Below are 24,688 nucleotides of genomic sequence, written 5' to 3'. Positions count from 1 at the left end.
TGCCTCCATTGATCAAATGTTGCTATGTTTGAGGCTGATGATCTTGTAGCAGCATGTAAGGGATTTTGTAGTTGCTTAGGACTAGTGTTGGAGCCTCTCAGACTTCATAACACTCAAAGATATCAGCATGATGCTTCCGAAGTGATCTTGTAGCAACCTATAGAGTACCATGTACATGCACAAAACTTCCTCCTACAAGGTATCAGGATGATGGAGTCTCAAGGAAATGGGGTAGCAGTTGCTACAAGATGGCCTGACAACTGTTGTAGGGGTGAAAATGGGTATTTTTCATGGATATAGATGAATTTTTGGATGGAGAAGTGACTAAATGATGTGGAGAATGGATGATGGAGGTTTGGTAGACCTTTTTTTTCATTTCCCTAAGGAAAACATAATATCTAACCCCTCTATTTACGTCGATCACAGTCCTACAGCAAATCTAGACAATCATGTAGAAAACTTGTTTTATCCATATCTATCAAACCGTAGATTGGATTCACCTAAAAAGAATTGAACATGTTTCCATCATCCTTATGCATCTCCCCATAAAAAAATCTTGGCCAATGGATGAACAAATCTTGAGAAAAATGGAAAATGGTTTTAGGTTATGGTGGCCAATTTCTAGGAAAGTATGCATTAGAATTTGATGAAATTTTTCAAGCATGTCACCATTATCCTTATGCATATCCTCATGAGATAGATCGACAGAAAGATGCCATGTTTTTTAGATATGGTCAAAACAATTTCTTCCCTGTGTATTTTGGCAATCCTGCAGCAACATAGAACTTTCTTGTAGCACTTTACGACCGTGAGGAAAATAAATAGGAAATTCTTGGGAATGGTGGGTGGATGTTAGAAATGGATGATGGTGATGGACTGACATGGCTTTGCTAATATTGGAGCATCTGGGAAAAGCAGGTGAAAGATTAAGTTTGACTTACCTTAACTATATTTTTTATCCACGTTTTCTTATGGTGCTAACTTGTTCTTGTTACTTGCAGAGGTTGGAGAGAACCTCATTCATTAGAGAGAGATACCTGGAGCAAAGAATTTTTATCCTTTTCATTTTTTTCATTTTTTTCTTCTTTTTTCTAGGCCTATTAGTTGCCTCAATGAAGTTTTCAACTAGTAGGACCACCTAGGCACCTCAAAGGAGGTTTTCAACTAGGATCTTATTTCCTTGTTTTTTTTCTTTTCTCTTTTTTCGAACCCACTGACTGCCTCATGGATTTTTTCAATCGGTGAGCCAATATCATGCACCTCAAAGGAGGTTTTCACCTAAGATTTTATTTTTTTACTTTTATTTTCCATCCTTTCCTTTTTTTTTCTTTTACTCCTCTATCCTACTCTACTTGAAATATAAAAAATTATCTTTCAAGTATAGGAATACTTCCAATAGATCCATGTGTATAACAAGATGATAGATAAAATCATATTTAGGCTTAAATCATATTATTTGAAATGTACCTAAATATGAGAGACCAACTTCTTTGACTTTGATGATGCCAAACATTGTTTAAGAGAGTGGTGCTCATGCTTAGTGATTGTTAGGAAGCAAATTCCAATATAGTTGGGATGCCCCTAGTTCACTTTCTCATTTGGATCACTATGTATGTCTTCTTCTTCCATACCATTCAAATATTCTACTATTTTTTTGTTAGTATCATGAAGTCATAGTAGAAATTCCTCGATCTAAAGTTCTAATAGTTGCTCTTCATCAAAGGTGGTCCACCACTCTTTATTCTCCTCTGGATATTCTTCTTCTTAATGTTGTTATTTAATGACCACAAAAGAATTTTATTTTTGAAATACTCTTCTTGATATAAGATGAATATCATTTAGATCAAGAGGATATTTTTGAAAAAAAATCATCTCAGCATCGTAGAGGGGCTAAGATATTTTATTACTTAGGTTTGGAAATGGTTATGGAGGTAGTTTTGTGGGAGTGGATCTTTAAAATTGTTGGGGTTGAGGTTGTGGTTTTGGTGGATGTGGATGGTATGGTGTTGATGGTGTTGGACCTGCCAACATGTCAGGGGATATCCTAGGTAAGAAGTCCCAACTAGACCTCAAATTGTTTAGTGTAGGAGTCCCAGTAGTGGGTCGTATGGTATTGCCTTGACTGCAGTTGCGTGCAGAGGTAAGTAAGATGTCCTTGTTGGTAGCAAGGGTGTGACATGCGCAGCAAGACAAGGAAAGTGCATGAATGGTTCTAACACACGGGAGGTGGAATGAGTGCGCCCCTTGGACCTATGTAAACATGTAGCTTGGAAGGGAACACATGAGAAAATATGAATCACGAACTGGAAGGTAGGAAAACCAACAATCCAAAGTGATGGTTAAACAAACAGCACATCTCAGTAAGATTCATACATACATATACAGAAAGAGTCTATACATACATGTGTAAGCAAATAGATACATATATCATTAGAGTAACCAAGATAACTAAGATACAATAAAAACATATGCATGAAACGTGTTGGCTCTGTTATATTAAGAAGTGAAAGTTCCAATCATACAGTACAACCATGACCAACCACTAGTCCTCATAACAAAACATTACAGTCACTGTCGCTTGCTCCTTCAAAGAGATGCACTAGCTCTGCACTATCGAGAAGTTAATTCTCATTACAATACTCTCCAAGCTTTCTCTAAGATACTCCTATTGGAAGCTTGGTTGCCCAAAAGCCTGTATAATGAGTTATGAGCTTCTATAAATAGAAAAGGGTGGGGTGACCCCATTGAGGTTTGCGTTGATATGGATGAAAAGGAGGAATGACATAATGGGGAGGATGAGACCATGGATATGGAGGAAAATATGGATCACCCCATGGGTGATGATATGGATGAAAAGAAGTAATGGCGTAAGACTCCTGATATGGTTCAAAAGGTTTGGGAGGATAAGACCATTGTTGATATGGGTTGATAAAATAGAGTTTCTCCCTGCATCCTTCTAACTTATCTACCACATCTTCTTCTTTTACTTGCACATGATCAAGTGGGGGGATTTGTGGTGTTGAAGAAATATTTTTTGTTTTTTTTATAAAAAAAAAAAAAAAAAATTGAATGAGAATGCTAGTGCAATGCAACGCAATTTTTTTGTTTTTGCAAAAAATAAATAAGGAATCATTCCAACAACAAGAGATTTCTCACTCTAACACCCTCCATGGCAATGGCACCAAAAATTGATGAACCCCAGTATTGCAACAAGAATGTTGCAACTCCTGAGGATATCAACTTAAATTATCAACCTAGGGTTTGTGTCGTACTTAAGAGGGGTCGGCAATGTATGTGCAGCAGAAACCTTCCTCTTCCTATTTTGACTCCCTTTGATGTAAGTGAAAGAAGGAAATGAAACAACTTCAATTAAACAATGATCTAGGTAAGCCGCCAATCCTTAGATGCAAAAGGTAAATAATAATAAGCAAACCTATTCTAATTTTGCTAGAAAGGAAATATATTATATTTGAAAAAATGTAAAACATAATTAAAACTAAGAAAATCTAATATATATTGCTAGAAAGGAAATGGAATTAAAGGAAATATATTCTATTTTGTAGGAAAGGAAAGTCCTAGATTACTCTTGTAAGAAGGAAATCACACTTTGCATAAAGTAAATTGCAGAAAGGAAATCTAGACTAATTGCAAATATAAACAAGAAAGAAATGTAAGAGATAAATGAGGAACTAAAAAAGCCTCAGCCTAACCAAAGTGGCATCAGAGCATTCATAGGCTATAAATCTACTTCTACCACGAATTTGGAGTGAATCTGGGCAAGGAAGATCTCGAAAACAAATTGCTATAGGATTGTTATTTCTCGAGTTAACTTATCAAATTCCCTAGAAAATCAAATGAAAATGAGATGGGACAAGTTTTTTTGTTAATTAGGATGTCCTATGACTCCAACACAATGGAATCACTCAAAAATACCCTTGTTAACATGTGATAAAAAATATCAGAAAATTACCATTAGAAACCAGAAATTTTATAGCAACGAACTAGTAAGTTGATCTAAGTGCCCAAATTCCTAGGCTAATCAAGTGAAAATGTTGTGGGGTAAAAAATTTTATTATTTTGGAGTTTTTCAAGCTCCAATCCAAGTGGAATAAACTTTAAAGAAGCCCATTAACATGTGCTAAAAATTACCAAACAATTACTACTATTTTGCTACAAGATACTTCCAAAAATTTCAAATTTGTGAACTAGTAAACAAATCCAACTAGATCAATCCTGCATCATGCTTGTGACTTCATAAATACCCTAAAAACAAAAACAAAAACAAAAACAAAAACAAAACAAAACAAAAAACAAAAAAAATAAAAACAAAAACAAAACAAACAAAAAACAAAAAAACAAAAACAAAAAAAACAAAAAACAAAACAAAAACAAAAAAAAAAAACAAAGAAACAAAACAAAACAAAAAAACAAAACAAAAATAAAACAAAAACAAAACAAAACAAAACAAAAAAGCAAAACAAAACAAAACAAAAAAACTAGTAAACCAATCCAACTAGATCAATCATGGATATGAATTTTCAAGGTTGTTAGAAAGATGCATCATGCTTGTGACTTCATAAATAACCTAAGAAAAAGAGAGAGAGAAAAGATGCAAGTGAAAACATTCAAAGAAGATAAAGAAATTGTACACTATGGCTTTGAGGCTCCTCAGATGGCCAAGGATACTCAGATTCATATGAAGGAAAACAAGCTTTATGAGCTAAAAATGACACCAAACTTCATTATTTGAATCAATCCAAGTACATCTCTATTAGAAATGAAAGTAGAGATACTAAATAATAATTTTTCCCCTAAAGAGGACAAATAAATACATTCCCCTAGAGGAAAATTTGAATTGGTACTTATAAAAATATATGGGGAAGCATCCTCCTTGAAAGGAGATAGTTTTCCCCTCCAAAATCCCTAAAAAAGTGGATCTAGTTCCCAACACTAGAAATCTTCATTAAATGGCAGGGAGCACATTCCTAGATTTTCTCAATCACTAAAGCTCAAGAATTTGTTCAATAATTTCATAATATATTGTTCATTTATTATCCAACATTGGTCCATCCTATAACAGGGAGAAAATCCCTAGATTATCTCATCCTCCAAATCTTCATAATCCGCCCAATATTCTCAAGATATTCTACAAAAATAAATAATATTAGGCACATAATGTGCAATTATCTCTAAACCTTCCTAATGAACGTGTTATCACCTAGAACTGCAGTCACATGTACATAAATTTTGTCCAAAATTTCATTGTCAAAAATGAGTGTCAAATGGTTGTTGTCCTATGTTTACTACTTAGGGGTCATGTTTCTAAATGATATTGATGTGAATCATTTTCAAAAACCGTTAGTCATCCTCCATCACGATTGAATAAGACATGTCTTATCTTGTATACGTCACTGGTTCTTTTCACATTTTCGCAGCGCAGTTTTATTGGTTGATTTTGCAGCGCAATGATGTTTTAGCCTTTTCGCAGCGTGTCAGTATCCATCCAATTCGCAGCGCATTCTGCTAATTTATAACTATCTGCGCTACGAAATCGCGGATTCGGGGATTTTGCAGCGCAGATTCTTAAAATGTCATGTCTGGAGATGAGTCATTGTGTCCGTCCAGTTATTGTCAGTTGGCGTACCTTCTAAACACTTATGAGCCATCATTCCACCAGTAGGTTCATAGTCACGCACATTAAAATCATTCAAACGGTTTTGTTATGCATGGTCGTGCTATAATGTTTGTTAATAATGCATAAAGTGGTCAGCTTGTATCATAAGTTATTTGAATTGCAAATGAGCCCGAGTTTCTTCTTCAAGAGAGCCTGTTGCAAGCGAGCCTGCGTTCTAAAATTTGAATTTTCCATTTGAGTTGAGGCTGGTGGTGTTTCTCTGTGCGAAAGATTTCAAAGCGTAATGGAGAAGAAGGAGCATCGGTCTGGAAGGTGTCAGAGGGCAGAGCCTGAAGGATTGGATCTTGCATTGAGGGATGAAGGTGTAAGAAAGGCTTTCAAAGATGTTGGTTGCTGGAGTTTCTGTGAAAAACTGAAGGGTGGCCACACTCAGGTAACAAAAGAGTTTGCCTTGAACTTTACAGGTTTAAGTTCTAAAGTGTCTATGTTAGAATTCCAAGTATCTCCAGAGGCTATTGCTAATGTAACTGAGATTCCGAGAGGAGGGCAGGAGTGGTTTAAAAACTTCAAATTTGATATGAACCCCTGCAAGGAATTCTTGAAAGAAGCCTATGTGAATGAAGATCTAACCAAGGCTGTGCCTAGAAGCTATGTTAAAGAAGACTATGCTATGCTTCTTACCTGTATTCAAAAGTATTTAACCTGTGAGGGCAGATATAACAAAGTCTATTCCTATCATTTTAAGTTGTTGCTGCATTTTACGGGTAAAGCATCTATAGATATCCCATTTTACTTGTTTCGTAGCCTCAGCAAGATGTGTGACAAGGTTCAATTGAGAAAGGATGATTGTGAAACATCAGTATTTCATCATGGTCTAGTCAAACTGTTAGTGTTGGATGCTCTTCAAAAAATTGGTAGGGATTGGAATTCTTTCATCTATATGGCTGGTTTCCAGAGTAGGACAGGCCTCACCCCACAGCCGGTTAGAGAAAGAGAAGAATCAATGGAAGAACCTACAATAGCTGAGCTTAGAAAGGAGGCTAAGGATAAAAAGAAAACCAGGTCTCAGTTGAACAAACCAGTAAAGCCCTTGGTTCTTAAAGAGCCATCTCAGCCATCATCAAAGGAAAAGGTTAAGCACAAGAAAGATGTACCTGGATCAACTGGGTCTGAAAGAGTATCAAGAGTTAAAACAAGGAGTCAATTAAGCAAAGAGAAGGGTAAATCAGTAGCTGTAGATGAAAGTCCAATTTCAAAGGCCAGCTTAAGTGATTTGCTTTATGCTATTGAATTTGAGCAGGAAGAACCGGTGCATCTTGAACCCATGCATATTGATTTAACTCAATCATCACCTGAGAGCACTAAGAAGTCAAAAGCTTCGAAGAGACTTAGGTTTGATGAACCTAGTGAGGAGTTTATGTTCAAACCACGAAGGCCAGTTACAAGGAAACAAGTTAGAGAAGCTGAGAAAGTGCATAAAGAAGAGAAAGTTGTAAAGATGCCCAGAACGGAGGTAATTGAAGTATTGACCAAAACAGTGGAGGCAGTCAAGCATAAAGACAAGAACAGAAAGGTTATTATTACCCAAGGAGGAAATGTTATAGCCATAAAGAACCAAGCGGGAGCAGCAAAAGATGAAGTTGTCCAGGTGAAGAATGTTAATGAAGTTGCCCAGGTGAAGAATGTTACTAAGGAGCTTGCAGTTAGATATGCCAACTACCGAAGAGTTGTGTTAAAAGGTAGCAAAAACCTAGTGGGTCAGGTAGATTCAGTGGCTGATGTGTATACGTGGACGGTTCCAGCTCTCAAGCAAGCTAAACTCATCAGAAAGATGAACATGAGCCTGAGAGCTGAAAATAAAGCCTTAAAGAAGGAGGTTGCAAATTTGAAGATACAGCTAGGTCAACTAGCTCACTGATTTGAAGAAAAAGGTGACATTCTTAGTTTTGGTCAATTTTGTTTAAGCTCCATTATTTTGAAGTCATATAAGTCTTTGACACCTGTAGAAGAAGTCTGAAGAGTCATAAGTTCAAGCAAAAGACGCCTTAGTGCAAATATACTCTGTTTTAGCAAAAACAGCAGTTTCGTAGCGCGCTACGAAACTGCTGTAGGTGTTGTTTTATGATGAAAACAAAGAGTTTAATGATGGGATCAACAAATTTTTGAAGAAAATGCCTAAGGAACATAAGGGAGACCACATAAGACTATTCTAGCTATGCAGAGAATGACAAGTGTGCCTTTTGGAAAAGGTGAAATATTTTTGTCTTTAGTTAAACCTTGATAAAGGTACTTTATTACCGATTATTAGGGTTCTGATAGGGAATGCATACGGAGATTTTGGTTTATACACCTGTTAAGTCAACAAGGCTTCCAGCACATTGGGGAATATGGTGATGCTCGTAATTTTTAAGGAATTAAAGAGCTGGGAACATGTTACTTAATTTGTGAAGAATGATGGGAGACAAGGACCGGGAAAACAGGGGACTTATCTTGAGGATTAATGAACCATCTATGCAGCCAGTATCCAAAGCCAGCTTGTTCATTGCATTCTCCTCCAAGATATCTCGGCCAAAACAGAAAGAAGACAGATGTCAAGAATCAAGAAGGAATCATGCTACGAGGAGGACAGATTTTGATTTTTGATTAAATTAGGACTCTTTGTAATTACAGTTCAGTACGTATGTATTTAATGAGTTAGTTAAACAGAAGATAGGAGTAGTTAATAGCAACCTTCGAGCTCCCCTCATCCTGGAGGAGGAAGCTCAAGGTGGTTAAGAATGTATTCCTATATATAGATCAGACTTGGATGTAATTGAGGTTGGATGTTTGGATAAAAGACAAGACTATTTTGGTTTATGTATAGCAGATTTCAGTAATGCAAATGACCGTTGTTTCTTCTCAGGATTCACAATAGATCTAATGGTTCAAATGTATGATGGTTATTCTCTTTAGTGTTCTTTTACAGTTTTGTTACTGCATAATCACTCAGAACTCATGTGTCATGCTCTGACTTCCTGTATGCCTTGGCAAACTGTGTTTTATGTAAGTTATGTTTGAACATTAGATGTAAAGTGCCCTGATTTCTATGAAAGGATAGTGTTATTGTTTACTGAGATATTAGTGACTCCATAAGCCCAATGGGAAGCAATTCTGTCCAGCCGGTACATTTTTCATGTGTCTTGTAAGAGTTAGTCATCTTGTTCAATATCAATAACCTATGAGAGAGCCCTCTCAGACTAAGGAGGCTAAGCCTTAGTTAAAAGCTTGGTTTGAAACAGTTACACAGAGTCTTGCTGATTGGCAGCCTTCAGTACCTGATTTTGTGATAACAGAACGTATTAAAGCTAAAAATAATTCATCCGATGAAAAAACATAGGTTTAATGTGCTAAAGGATTGTCAAATGGGCTTTAATTTGTATCTAATTTGGAGGCACATCAGGGGGTCATAAGAGTGCACACTTCATCAATCGAGGGCCACAATTCCCATTGTTTCTCTACTCCAAGAAAAATTCTTAGTTCTAACATACATTTTCAATGCATCTGCAACATTCTTCAAGTTTCCACCTTTACTAGCAACATATTTTTGTCTTCAACCATATCTCTTACAAAGTCATATGGACATCAATATGTTTTGTCTTCAAATGATAAGCAAGGTTCTTTGCAAATAAAATTGGACTTTTTCTCTCACAATATATCCTTATAGATTGTTGTAACAACCCCATGTCTAAACAAAATATTTGTAACCAAACTACTTTCTTTCTTGCTTGATTGGTTTCCATGTATTCATCCTTTATAGTTGAAAGTGCTATATATATTTCCTCTTGTTCATCCAACTGATTGCTCCTCAAAATATGTTAGACAGATACCCACTCATAGATCTTCTATGATCCAGATCTCCAAGTTAGTCTTCATCAACAAAGCCACATATGTCCAACACTTTTTCCATTTGAAAACTCACTTTACTATTGTTCAATGCTCCTTCCCTAGTTTTGACATAAACCTACTCAATACTCCCATTTCATGTGAAATGCATGGTCTGGTATAGACCATTGCATACATAAAACTTCCAACTGCACTCTCATATGGAACACAAGACATGTCATCTTCCTCTTCCTATGTCTTGGGACATTATTCTACAAATAAATTTATGCCTACATGAATGTTAAGAAATTTACCACAGAGAGATAAATTATTATTGATATTTACCGAGATTTACATAGAGGAATAATAAAATAACCAAAAAAAATACACATAAATATTATACACATAATATTTATAGGGGAAAACCCAACCTAATGAAATTTCATTAGCCTTGGCCAAAACCCTGGCCAAGATAGCCAAGTGAGTCTTCACTGCTAACCTTCAAGCCATGCTTTACAATGAAGTCTTTCCAGCCTTTTATGGGCTCCATTACATGAAATACCATGGGCAATAATACCATTGATACACTATACCATGTGCCCAAACCATTGTTGTTTAACCTAGTCAACCTTGACTCAACCCCCGAGTCAATTTTACCTAACAATTCCCCCTTTGAACTTGACTTGGGTTCCTTGACTAACTCCAGCAAAACCTGCTAAGTGAGACAACCCCGTTCACTCTAGCCCTTACCCCCCTCAAAGTTTTTACCTGGTTATTGTTAACCCAACATCCCCCTATCACCTAGGTCTAACCCAGACTTTACATGTAATTACCTAGGGGTATGCATGCCTTACCAGGTCTAACAGTAGTATGCCCATTTACATTCAATAAAATTTGACTCCATTATAATAATAAAAAAATTGTTTACCCTTGTTGATGTCTTTGTACATATGACGTCAATGTTCATATAAAAAGAACCCATCTACTGGAATACATGGGTCACCAGTCATTGTAATCGCCGGTTATCTACAAATTCTTTTCAGGTACATGGTTCATCAATTAATTAATCCACGTGCACATATACTCCTTATCTATTGAATCTCTCATGACCCAATAGTTTGCAGCTTTGCTTCACAATCTATGGCTTTTGATCTAGATTTGCAAGCACAACTCAATTATCTCTCTATCTACCACGCCAATACGAACCCTTGGCAACAAAAAACATCCTTCTAAAGCCAACTTAGCTTTGATACTGATTGTTAAGAAATTTATCGCAAAGAGATAAATTATTACTGAGATTTACCGAGATTTATAGAGAGGAATAACAAAATAACTAGCAACAATACACATAATATTTATCCAGGAAAACCCTAAATTCGGGGAAAAACCCAACCCAATGAAATTTCATTAGCCTTGGCCAAAACCCTGGCCAAGATGGCCAAGTGAGTTTTGACTTGTCACCTTCAAGCCATGCCTTACAATGAAGCCCTCCCAGCCTTTTATGGGCTCCATTACATGTAATACCATGGGAAATAATACCATCGGTACACTATAACATGTGCCCAAACCATTGTTGTTTAACCATGTCAACCTTGACTCAAACCTCGAGTCAATTTTACCTAACAATGAATAGGAACCTCAACTGCTTTACTATCCTGCATATTAAACCTTTGCAATATTGTCTTGACATACTTCCTCTAATTTAACTATAGTTTCATCTTTGCTTGATCTATTTTAATTTCCATGCCAAAAATAAATTTTGCAGCACCAAGATCCTTCTTGTAAAATTTAGAGGACAATTGGGTCTTCACATCCTAGATAATTTCTCTATCATTTCCAATTAGTAACACATCATTCACATACAAGACCAAATAAATAACATGATTAGCAACTAATTTCAAATACACACATTTATTTGTTCTCTCCTTGTGGAGCCAAGTCGTTATATATATATGTATCAATTTTTTTATAACACAACCTTGGTGATTGCTTTAACCTTGGTGATGATTTTGAAAAAAAATCATCTCAGCATCGTAAAGGGGCTAAGATATTTTATTACTTGGGTTTGGAAATGGTTATGCCGGTAGTTGAGTGGGAGTGGGAGTGGGAGTGGGTCTTTAAAATTTTTGGGGTTGGGGTTGTGGTTTTGGTGAATGTGGATGGTATGGTGTTGACGGTGTTGGACCCGCCAACATGTCAGGGGATATCCTGGGTAAGAAGTCCCATCTAGACCTCAAATTGTTTAGAGTAGGAGTCCCAGTAGTGGGTCATATGGTATTGCCTTGACCGCGGTTGCGCGTAGAGGTAAGTAACATGTCCTTGTCGGTAGCAAGGGTGTGACATTCATAGCAAGACAAGGAAAGTGCATGAATGGTTCTAACACATGGGACATGGAATGAGTGCGCCCCTTGGAAACCTGTGTAAACATGTAGCTTGGAAGGGAACACACCAGAAAAGATGAATCACGAACTGGAAAGTAGGTAAACCAACAATCCAAAGTGATGGTTAAATGAACAGCACATCTCAGTAAGATTCATACATACATATACAGAAAGAGTCTATACATACATGTGTAAGCAAACAGATACATATATCATTAGAGTAACCAAGATAACTGATATACAATAAAAAAAATATGCATGAAACGTGTTGGCTCTGTTATATTAAGAAGTGAAAGTTCCAATCATACAGTACAACCATGACCAACCACTAGTCCTGATAACAGAACATTACAATCACTGTGACCTGCTCCTTCAAAGAGATGTACTAGCTCTGCATTGTGGAGAAGTTAAGGCTCATTACAATACTCTCCAAGCTTTCTCTAAGATACTCCTATTGGGAGCTTGGCTACCCAAAAGCCTGTACAATGAGTTATGAGGTTCTATAAATAGAAAAGGGTGGGGTGACCCTTGACATTTCCCTTTGTGACTCTTCACCTACCCTCATGACTCTTCACCTACTACATGACTGTTACATTCTACTATCGACACTTGGACTTTCACTTTACAAGATGTTACATACAATCTACACATACCCATGTGAGACAAAATAAGCTTGAGCAAGCCATGCAAATTATCACTAAGACTTGGACAGTTGTGGGAAGGCCAACTCTTCGACATCCTCACAATGATCAATGATGGTGAACTGATGCCAAGTTTGGTCATCGATGATGGTGTCCGCGTGCTCAATGGTGACATCTTGTTGAAAGTGAACTCTTGCCTCTACTGCATCCGAGTAAATTGATATGGCTCCTCTGTCTAACTCGCCTGATAACATGCACATCATCGTCTTGAGTGTAGTTGGACCAGCAACATACTATTGCATAGTGTTTGTGCTAATCTTCATGTGTGTTTCGGTGACTATGCGCATCAACTTGTCAAAATAAATGTCCAGCTCCAGTCAGACTTGGTTCTTGTCTTCGCCTCAGTGAGTGTGCCAATGGATGGGATTGCATGCATGCGCATAATGACATCCATGCTCTTAAACACCCTTGCATGTGATCGACAACACTGCTCACCCTGTCTGCTCCGTACCAGCTGCTGGGTTAGATCCATAACCTATATGGGCACAATTTCATCAGACTGTGCATGGTGTGCCTCCTGTTGTACCTATTCCTGCTGCAACTCCTTCTCTCATCTATGTAACTCTTGTTCTTCCTTGAATTGCTGCTTCAACACCTGCAACTCCTTCTCTGTTTCTCTCTCTGCCCTCACGCGATCCTCCTGTCATGTTGTCACCTCATAGCCTCAATCTCCAAAGATGCTTTCATCACAATTGGATCTTCTTGAACTTGGATTTTTTCTCCTCCACTGTGTTGTCAAAAACCTTCCTCTTGCATTTGCCACACGCAGGTGTGATACCTTCTATTGCTACTAATGGTGATGCTCACTATGATTCCACTTCCATTTCATTTTGATATCCTTGTCCATGAACAACTTGATATCTACATAGATAGGCAAGTTCATAGACACTTGATCAACTGCATTCCCCAGTTGTGCTCTTAACAGTGTCTTTGAATATGCTCTCCTGGAAACCATTATATATGTGCTGCTGAGAGGCAGACGAACACCTATGATGCCTGGATACATAGCAACACTCATGGCAAGAAATTTGTCAATTGAAAGCCAAAACAAACTGGAGGATTACATGCAACATACATGTGTGACTGTTTGTAAAGAGTGTGTAATTTTCACCAGGAGTTTGGGACACTGACTACCAAAACTACGCAAGGCATAGTTCGAGTTGTTGGGAGGTTTACTGACTACTAGAGCTATGCAATGCACAGTCCATCCTGGCCTACTGAGCATTGAAACTGCGTAATGTGCAATTTCAGTCACTAGTGACATGCAAACCAGTAAACTGTATTGCGCATTTTTTGGGGCCAGGAAGGCACTGCCTCCCATAATTGCGCAATGTAAGCCTAGAGGTTATTGTTGGGCCAAACTTGAATAGTTTTTGGAGGGAAGGAAAATCCTTCACTTCCAAAAATGCGCAATGCTAGCCATCCAAGGCAAGGTTCGGGCTAAGGCAGCCGAGACCTGCCGACAGGCGACTGAAAACATGAGAAGTCTGAATGCATGGTGAAACTAAGTGTAAATAAGAGTGAATGATCATGCATACAAACAGTAAGTGCAGGATTTAGAAAACAGGAAATCATGCATGTGTGTGAAGCGCGTCGTCGCAATGGAAACCGTAGGTGCAAAAATAGTGTCATGCATGCAACAGTAGTGAGATGCAAATGAAAACTGAAACGGTGCTTCGACAAGCTAACATACATTAAAACAAAAGCAAGCACTCATTTAAATCAATAAAAAAGCACTCAAACAAAGAGAAACACAAAAAGTGACATAAACATAGCACAAGACATGAAAAGAAAACTTACCCTGAAACAGCTAAGCTGAAAGTGTCGAAGACTCCTCGATGTGATGTGGGATCTCAGAGCTACAAGGTTGATGTGAGGAATGAGCTCTGCAGCATCTGGTTCATAAGTTTTGATAAGATTGAGGTTATGATGTGCATGCCACAAATCTATGAAAAAACGACACTTGGCGAGAGGTTTCTAAAATGATCTTTGTATGTAACCTCCAACTGCTAAAAATAGATCCCATAAATATAGGTATGCCTTTTGCATGCTACCTTTTTCTATTTCGGGAAGAGCATCCCATGCATGAAAATTTGTTTTCTCGGTCCCGGAGGGAACCAGTCAACCTAAAGGCACATGCATCAGTCTACGAGCCTGGGATGAAAATTTGCGCAGTTTCTGGGCAGAGCAAAGCTGGATGCCTAATGGGCATTTCGAAATTTCTGGGTTGAGCAGGTCACTGCCTCCCAAAATTGCGCAATTTTTGGGCTGAGGCCTAGGGCTGGGTTAGATTGTGCAGTTTTCCAAAGGAGGACTGCCTAGCTATTCTGCGCAATTTTGGAGCCCAGCAGGCTGCCCAGTTGATTTGTGCAATTTCTGGAGGGAATGCTAGTTCCCCTCCATAATTGTGCAATTTTTTGGGGAGTGTCTCAGCCAGAAAATAGCCTAATTCCAAAATTTCGGCCTGTGGGAGGGAGAAAAACAAGCTGACATGCATAGGCCAGCAGGCCACTAAAACTCAGTTGAAGCCTATGTACTTGACAGTGAAAGACATGCTACTAAGGATGGTTGGTAAGGAGACTCCAAAACAAAGCTAAGGAAAAAATTTTGAGGGTGGTTGTAGCCGCTACAACACTTGGCGAAACACTAGTAGATCTCTAGCTCTCTGCATGGACCTTGTTCATGAAAAGAAAGTATAACACCTCAGGAAGTATTGCTCATTTCTCTAATCGTCTCTGCTTCCACACTTGCTTTATTGTAAGATGTAGCATTCTCCATGCTCTTGATCAGTCAACACACATTCCAAGCCAATCCAACACAGTTTTTTCGATTGGGATGAGGGGTATATTGGTGCCCAAGCCATATGATAGTTAGAGTTTAAGTTTTCATCTCTGATGTTGCTCCACTGCTAGAAGGCCTGGACAGTACCCCGGTAGAGTCACACAAGAACACAAGCATCACTCTTCTACCAATGAGCCTGGTCAATACGCCGATGGAGTTACTAATATCACCTCTCTGCATAGGAAGACTTTATCTTCTTTAGCCTTATTCATTTTCATTTTTTCGAAATTTTTTCACTTTTTCATTTTTTTCATTTTCATTTTCATAACCGTGCATAGCACTTATTCATTTTAGAGGCGAAAGAGGGATCCCAAGTTATTGAGAGCAGAAAAGGTTGTTTCTTCAGATAATTAGTTTGTATATACCTCTGATGTGCTTGTTAAGGTTTTCCCCCTCGCCTTACTCTGCTTGACTGAGCTGACAAGGGTTAACCCAAAACAACCGACTAGAGTAGGTGATGCTAGTTAGCGCACAAGCATTCTGTTTTCACCAAGATTCACTGTGAACAACACGTATTTTCCCTTGGTGTATTATGGATTGAAAACAAAAGGTTCTTCATATAGAGGTAGGACGACAGATAACCAAATATTGATAACTGCACAAGTCCTCTTGTACTTTACCCAGCTTATTTCAAGAGTCGCACACGGTTTCATGCAAACGTAAACAAGCAAACAAATGACAAAACAAAGAAAAATAATAAGAAAATGAGTAAGCAAAGAAAGTAAGCAAACAAGCAAGCAAACAAACAAATATGCAAAGTAAGAAGAAAACATGCATGCAAAAACCAAACCAAAAGCGAACACTACTCCCACTCCTAACCTAACGGTGCATGGGTTCACGTAAAGTGATACTTCCAATGCAGTCGTTGGCGCATTGGTCGACCCATGTTGGTGAAGGAATGGTTAGTGAACAGTACAGCTGTGCAAACCAAAAAACATGAAAGATATAACAATGAAGACAAACACACTTTAAGTTTAAATGTGTCCATAGAACATAAGTGAGTGCAAATGCATGACATGCAATCCATGGACTTACCATGGTGTTGTGCTACACTACATTCAGATGTGAAGTGTACACATTCTTTTGATTGTGCCATGCAAGAAAACATGAGAAAGGTAGACCACTTATGTTGTGCAAGTGTGCTTGCTGTGTAAGATTCCTCCAATGCATGAGTGATGGGATCATGTAGTTCAGGTGGAGGAAACGAAATCTGAGTGTTAGATTGATCTTCAGTGCATACATATGAGTGATGAGGAGCCTTGTGTGTTTCAACAATTTCTTGATTGGAAGTGAAACCAACCTCAAGACAATGAGGGACTAACATAACCATCAGCTTGGGCTAAAGTGCCTCGATAGCCTGGGGGGTTTCGACCTCGTCGATAGGTAGATCATCGGAGACCAGTGGCTTAGATGAATTAGCAGTGAGTGAATCAACATCATGATCAAATGAATAAGGATAGATATCACGACAACCGTGATTAGGAAATTTGGGATGTTCGTCGGCATCCTCATGATTTGATGAATCATACAAAGGGGTAGATGAGAAGCAAAAATGTTCACCCTCTGGGTTTCTGGAAAACGAAGATGAAGAATCAAGTGGATGTTCAATGAATAATTTGTCCTCTCCATTGTCGAATGATGGAGTGACATCCGGTGTGATCTGTGAGTGATCAACAATAGGTGTATCCATAGATGGAGATACACGAGCAAAATCATGGATGGCAGAATCACCAAAGATGTCACGGAAAATGGAGGAGGTGCGGACGGAAGGGAATCATCCTTCACCGTGAGTTGATCTTCAGGCTCCCATTCATACTTTTTATGAATGACAGTGCAAGTTGGTTATGCAACACCAACTTCGTCGATGGCTTGATCCTTGTTCACAATAGGTGTAGAGTCTAGAATGAAAGAAAACAATGTAGAAATTTGAATAATATAACACTTATTCATAGAGATTATCTTGATTATACACTATTTTCAGAATGCATGCATAATACATAACCTCCTCTACCATTGATAATCAATTTGTGGAATTAAAAACAATCACATACGCACATTGAAACATCAATCACACATATCAACACAGTATGTAATGGGGAAAGCATACAGCTGAAAACCCCCAACTATTTTTATATTATAATGATAGAGAACAGGTAACAATAAATAGTACAATACTCCTCACACGTACTCAGTACTATCTCCACATGCTACACACAAACTAGCTCAGATCTGAACAAGTCACAGGTTCAAATCTCCTCCACTGTTTGCCTGCCTCTACTGCGCAATCCAAGTTGAGAATAGATCATATCCAAGTTCGAATTCCCTTGGCTTGTACTGCACAATCCTCATTGGCAATCTCAATCAATGATTGTGCAAATCTCATGCACAGCTATAGTCACAACTGATAGTAGTCTCACCCTTTCACCCACCTCTAACACTTGTCTCCACTGAACTGTCCATGCATTAAGTTAACTGATATATTCTTTAGTTGATTTATGAGTTAATAATTAGTGAATTAATTAATAATTAATTCACATCACTCATCACTAGTGTATTTGGTATTTAGACTAAATACAACTAGTTCAACTAAGTCAAACTGAACACAACTCCATCAACTCCTCAATCAACTCCACCAAACTCAATCACTTGAGTTCTAACTGAACTCCATCATGCAATAGCTCAACTAACCCATAGGAAAATCATATTTCCTTCTGACAGTTTCATGTGCCACATCCGTAGCTCGAACTGAAGTACTGCAAGAGGATAAGATAATGTTTATAGTCCAAATATTATTAAGAGCTAATAATATTCGATTGTTCTATTTTTTGACTGGCAGTCTAAAAATAGACTCCGCCCATATGTCTAAAAATAGAGTTCCATCTATTTTACCAACATGACCAATCATCCATAAATAACATCCTGCAACTTATAGACCATGATCCATATGTCTAAAAATAGACATAGTCTAAAAATAGACTTTGCGCCAAAAATAGCCTGCGGGCCCACTTAGTGAAGGTTACTTCTTTTCACTAATCTCCATCATCTTGTTGCATTTTCAACACGCAAGACAGTGCAATCTAGAGAATTAGTAGAACATGAAGACAGAGGTTGAGGTAAGACATGCATGTGACAACTCATGGGCTTCACAACCAAATCTATGAAAAAATTGAGAGAAGTGATGTTGGGAGGATGTGACAGTTGAACAGACGTGTGTGAATGTTCTCCCACATCACTCTGCAATGGTGAAGTTGTTTGATGAGGGGATGGCAGACAGTCACTTGTGACAGCAACTGTGTCTGTTTGTGATTATGCAGCTTCATCACTGACGTATGCTGAGCAGGGTTTGAACTTCAACTTCATCTTGGGATGGACCGACTTTTTAAGTAAATATTCAAATACGTCCATGAGATACCGGAATTTCATCTGACTTTCTGGAGCTTCAAACATGAATAGATGGAAGTGCTCCAAAAAACCCATGGGTGATTCATGTGGGGCCTTTTGTTGTTTTAACAATTTTTTATCAAGTGCTTCAAGATAAAAATAGTCAAAAATAGATTCAATTAGATCGTTGAACTGCTTGAATGAGTGCATGAAGTTATGAGGCAACGTGCCACACCATCACAATGGGTGGTCGCGAAGTGTGTGTGCGAGCAGTGAACAGACCTTTGTTTCATTAAAATCTTCCACATTCTCCATGAGCACATTGGAAGTCATCTAAGTGCTCAGGCCACGCCACCTCGCCTTCACCATCATACGTGATTCATGTCAACTGATGCCAAAACTCCCTCTCAACATGAAAGATATGTCCTTTGGACAGACATTTAGGAGGGTGAACTATAAAAAACTCCATGATATATGTACGAAGATTCAAAACAGATTGTGAGGACTCAGCTTTTCATCTAGCACTCCTTCTAGCACAAAAATGTTGATGGTGTTGGAACCACCAACATGTCAAGGGATCTCCCTGGTAAGAAGTCCCAACTAGACCTCAGACCATTTGGTGTAGGATAGTAGTGGGTCGTACGATATTGCCTTGATTGCGGTTGCAGGCAGAGGTAAGTAAGATGTCCTTGTTGGTAGCAAGGGTGTGACATGCGCAGTAAGCCAAGGAACGCACATGAATGGTTCTACACACAACAGGTAGAATGAGTGCACCCCTTGGAAACCTGTGTAAACATGCAGCTTGGAAGGAAACACATGAACAAAGATGCATCACGAACTGGAAGCCAAGTGAACCAGCAATACAAAGTGATGGTTAAACCAACAGCACATCTCAGTAAGGTTCATACATACATATACAGAAAGATTCTATACATACATGTGTAAGAAAACAGATACATATATCATTAGAGTAACCAATATAATTGAGATCAATAAAACATATGCATGAAACATGTTGGCTTTGTTATATTAAGAAGTGAAAGTTCCAATCATAGAGTGAAACCGTGACCAACCACTAGTCCCGATAGTGGAACATGACAATCACTGCCGCCTGCTCCTGCAAAGTGATGTACTAGCTCTGCACTATGGAGATGTCAAGTCTCATTACAATACTCTCCAAGCTTTCCCTAAGATACTCCTATTGGAAGCTTGGTTGCCCAAAATCTTGTACAATGAGTTATGAGGTTCTATAAATAGCAAAGGGTGGGGTGACCCTTGACATTCCCCTTTGTTACTCTTCACCTACCCTCATGACTCTTCACCTACTACATGACTGTTATATTCAACTATTGACACTTGGACTTTCACTTTACAAGATGTTACATACAATCCGCACATGTACCCATGTGAGACAAAATAGGCTTGAGAAAGCCATGCAAATTATCACTAAGACTTGGATAGTTTTGGGAAGACCAACTCTTAGACATCCTCGCGATGATCGGCAATGGTGAAATGATGCCAAGCTTGGCCATCCGTGATGGTGTCCGCACGCTCAATGGTGACATCCCGCTGAAAGCAAACTCTTGCATCCGTTCCATCTGAGTACACTGATATGGATCCTCTATCCAACTCATTTGATAACATGCACATCATAGTCTTGAGTGTAGTTGGACCAACAATATACTGATGCATAGTGTTTACATTGATCTTCAAGTGTGTGTTGTTGACAATGCGCATCAACTTTTCGAAATACATGTTCAGCTCTAGTCGGACTTGGTTCTTGTCTTCGCCTCGGTGAGTGTGCCAATGGGTGGGATAGCATGCGTGTGCATAATGACATCCATGCTCCCGAACACCCTTTCATGTGATTGACAGCACTACTCACCCTATTTGCTTCATGTCAACTGATGGGTCGGTTCCATAACCTGTATGGGCACAGTTTCATCAGTTTGTGCATGTTGCGCCTCCTGTTGTACCTGTTCCTGCTGCAACTCCTTCTCTTGTTTGTGAAACTCCTAATATTCCTTGAGTTTTTGCTTCAACACCTACAACTCCTTCTTTGTTTCTCTCTCGCTGCCTTCTTGTGATCCTCCTATCATGTTGTCACCTCATAGCCTCAATCTCCAAAGCTTTTTTCATCACAAGTGGATCTGCTTGAACTTGCAACTTTGCTCCACCTTTGCGCTGTCAACAACCTTCCTCTTGCATTTGTCACATGTAGGTGTGATACTTTCTACTATTGATGATGATGTTACTCGTTTTGATTCTGCAAACATTCATCTTGATATCCTTGTCCATGAAAAACATGATATCTTCATAGATAGGCAAGATCATAGACACTTGATCGCCTGCATCCTCAGTTGCGCTCTCAACGATTTCTTTTTCTTTGTTCTAATGGAAACCATTTTACCCATGTTGCTGAGAGGCAGATGAACACCTGTGATACTAGAGGGAAGGTAGAGCCTTCACTTCCATAAATTCACAATGCTAGCCGGGCAAGGCAAGGTCCAGGCTAAGGCAGCCTAGACCCGCCGACGGGCGACTGAAAACATGAGAAGTATGAATGCATGGTTAAACTGAGTTTAAACAAGAGTGAATGATCATGCATGCAAATAGTAAGTACAAGATTCATAAAATGGGAAAATAGTTTCATGCATGCGACAACAGTGAGATGCAAATGAAAACTGAAACGGTGCTTCTACAAGCTAACATACATTAAAACGACAGCAAGAACTCATTGAAATCAAGTAGATAGAACTCATAGAAAATGAAATGCAAAAAGCGACAAAAATTTACTGCAAGACATGAAAAGTAGACTTACCCTAACACAGCTAAGCTGAAAGTGCTAAAGACTCCTGGACGCAATGTGGGATGTCAGAGCTGCAAGGTTGATGTGAGGAATGAGATATGTAGCATCTCACTCATAAGTTTTGATAATATTGAGGTTATGATAGGCATGCCACAAATCTAGGGAAAAGTGACACATGGCAAGAGGTTTCTAAAATGATATTTGCATGTAACCTCCAACTGCTAAAAATAGATCCCTCAAATATAGGAATGCCTTTTATATGTTGCCTTTTTCTATTTCGGGAAGAGCAGTACATGCATGTAAATTATTTTTTCTCAGTCCCAAAGGGAATCGGTCAACCTAAAGGTACATGCATCGATCTGCGAGCTTGGGATGAAAATTTGCATAATTTGTGGGCTAAGCAAAGTTAGCTTCGTGATAGGAATTGCACAATTTTTGGGCTGAGCAGATGATAGCCTCCCATAATTTCACAATTTTTGGGCTGATGCACAGTGCTGGGTCAGATTGTACATTTTTCTGAAGGAGGATAACCTAACTATTCTACACAATTCTGGAGCGTGGTTGTAGCCACTACAACATATGGATATCATTGAGTTTGGTATGGAGGATATTGAGGAGGTTGAGGGAATATGGATCACCCCATTGAGGTTTGTGTTGATATGGATGAAAAGGAGGAATGACATATTGGGGACGATAAGACCATGAATATGGAGGAAAATATGGATCACCTCATGGGTGATGATATGGATGAAAAGAAGTAATGGCATAAGACTCTTGATATGGTTGAAAAGGTTTGGGAGGATAAGACCCTTCTTGATATGGGTTGATAAAATAGACTTTCTTCGTCCCTCCTTCTAACTTATTTGCCACATCTTCTTCTTTTACTTGCACATGATCAAGTGGGGGGGTTTGTGGTGTTGAAGAAATATTTTTTATTTTTTTATAATAATAATAATAAAATAAAAAAAAATAAAAAAAATTGAATGAGAATGCTAATGCAATGCAACGCAGTTTTTTTGTTTTTGTAAAAAATAAATAAGGAATCATTCCAACAACAAGAGAGTTCTCACTCTGACACCCTCCCCGGCAATGGCACCAAAAAGTAATGAACCCCAGTATTGCAACAATAATGTTGCAACTCTTCAGGCTATCAACTTAAATTATCAACCTGGGGTTTGTGCCGTACTTAAGAGGGGTCAGCAATGTATGTGCAATACAAGCCTTCCTCTTCCTAGTCTGACTCCCTTTGATGTAAGTGAAATAAGGAAATGAAACAACTTCAATTGAACAATTATCTAGGTAAGTCGCCAATCCTTAGATGCAAAAGGTAAATAACAATAAGCAAACCTATTCTACTTTTGGTGGAAAGTAAATGGCAGAAAGGAAATATATTATATTTGAAAAAATTTAAAACATAATTAAAACTAAGAAAATCTAATATATATTGCTAGAAAGGAAATGGAATTAAATGAAATCTATTCTATTTTGTAGGAAAGGAAAGCCCTAGATTACTCTTGTAAGAAGGAAATCACACTTTGCATAAAGTAAATTGTGGAAAGGAAATCTAGACCAATAGCAAATATAAACATTCAAGAAGAAATAAATGTAAGAGATAAATGAGGAACTAAAGAAGCCTCAGCCTATAGAAAGTGGCCTCAGAGCATTCATAGGCTATAAATCTACTTCTACCATGAATTTGGAGTGAATCTGGGCAAGGAAGATCTTGAAAACAAATTGCTATAGGATTGTTATTTCTCAAGTTAACTTACCAAATTCCCCAGAAAATCAAATGAAAATGAGATGGGACAAATTTTTTTATTAATTAGGATGTCCTATGACTCCAACCCAATGGAATCACTCAAAAATAACCTTGTTAACATGTGATAAAAAATAGCAGAAAATTACCATTAGAAACCAGAAATTTTATAACAACAAACTAGTAAATTGATCTAAGTACCCAAATTCCTAGGCTAATCAAGTGAAAATGATGTGGGGAAAAAAAATTTATTATTTTGGATTTTTTTTAAGCTCCAATCCAAGTGGAATAAACTTGAAAGAAGCCCATTAACATGTGCTAAAAATTACCAAAAAATTACTACTATTTTGCTACAAGATACTTCCAAAAATTTCAAAATTGTGTAGTAAACCAATCCAACTAGATCAATCATGGATATGACTTTTCAAGGTTGTTAGAAAGATGCATCATGCTTGTGACTTCATAAATAACCTGAAAAAAAAAAACTCACTTTAATCATTTAACCAATATAACCTAAAACAAATGAAACATGAATACTAAATGCAGAAATAGGAAAAATAAGAATAGAAGATGCAAGTGAAAGCATTCAAAGAAGATAAAAAAATTGTACATTAGGGCTTTGAGTCTCCTAAGATGGCCAAGGATACTCAGATTCAAATGAAGGAAACCAAGCTCTATGAGCTAAAAATGATACCATCTTCATTATTTGAATCAATCCAAGTACATCTCTATTAGAAATGAAAGTAGAGCTGCTAAATAATAATTTTTCCCCTCAAGAAGACAAATAAATACATTCCCCTAGAGGAAAATTTGAATTGGTACTTATAAAAATATATGGGGAAGCATCCTCCTTGAAAGGAGATAGTTTTCCCCTCCAAAATCCCTAAAAAAGTGGATATATTTCCCAACACTAGGAATCTTCATTAAATGGCAGGGAGCACATTCCTAGATTTTCTCAATCACTAGAGCTCTAGAATTTGTTCAATAATTTCATAATATATTGTTCATTTATTATCCAATATTGGTGCATCCTATAGCAGGGAGAAAATCCCTAGATTATCTCATCCTCCAAATCTTCATAATCTGCCCAATATTCTCAAGATATTCTACAAAAATAAATAATATTAGGCACATAATGTGATATTATCTCTAAACCTTCCTAATGAACGTATTAAAGCTAAAAATAATTCATCAGATGATAAAACATAGGTTTAATGTGTTAAAGGATTTTCAAATGGGCTTTAATTTGTATCTGATTTGGAGGCACATCAGAGGGCCGTAAGAGTGCACACTTCATCAATCGAGGGCCACAATTCCCATTGT

The sequence above is a fragment of the Pinus tabuliformis genome, chromosome X (assembly GCF_031772625.1).
Source record: "Pinus tabuliformis cultivar Carrire ecotype Pingquan chromosome X, CPIR1, whole genome shotgun sequence".
In the NCBI taxonomy this organism is placed as follows: Eukaryota; Viridiplantae; Streptophyta; class Pinopsida; order Pinales; family Pinaceae; genus Pinus; species Pinus tabuliformis.
This window is presented reverse-complemented; position numbering follows the sequence as displayed.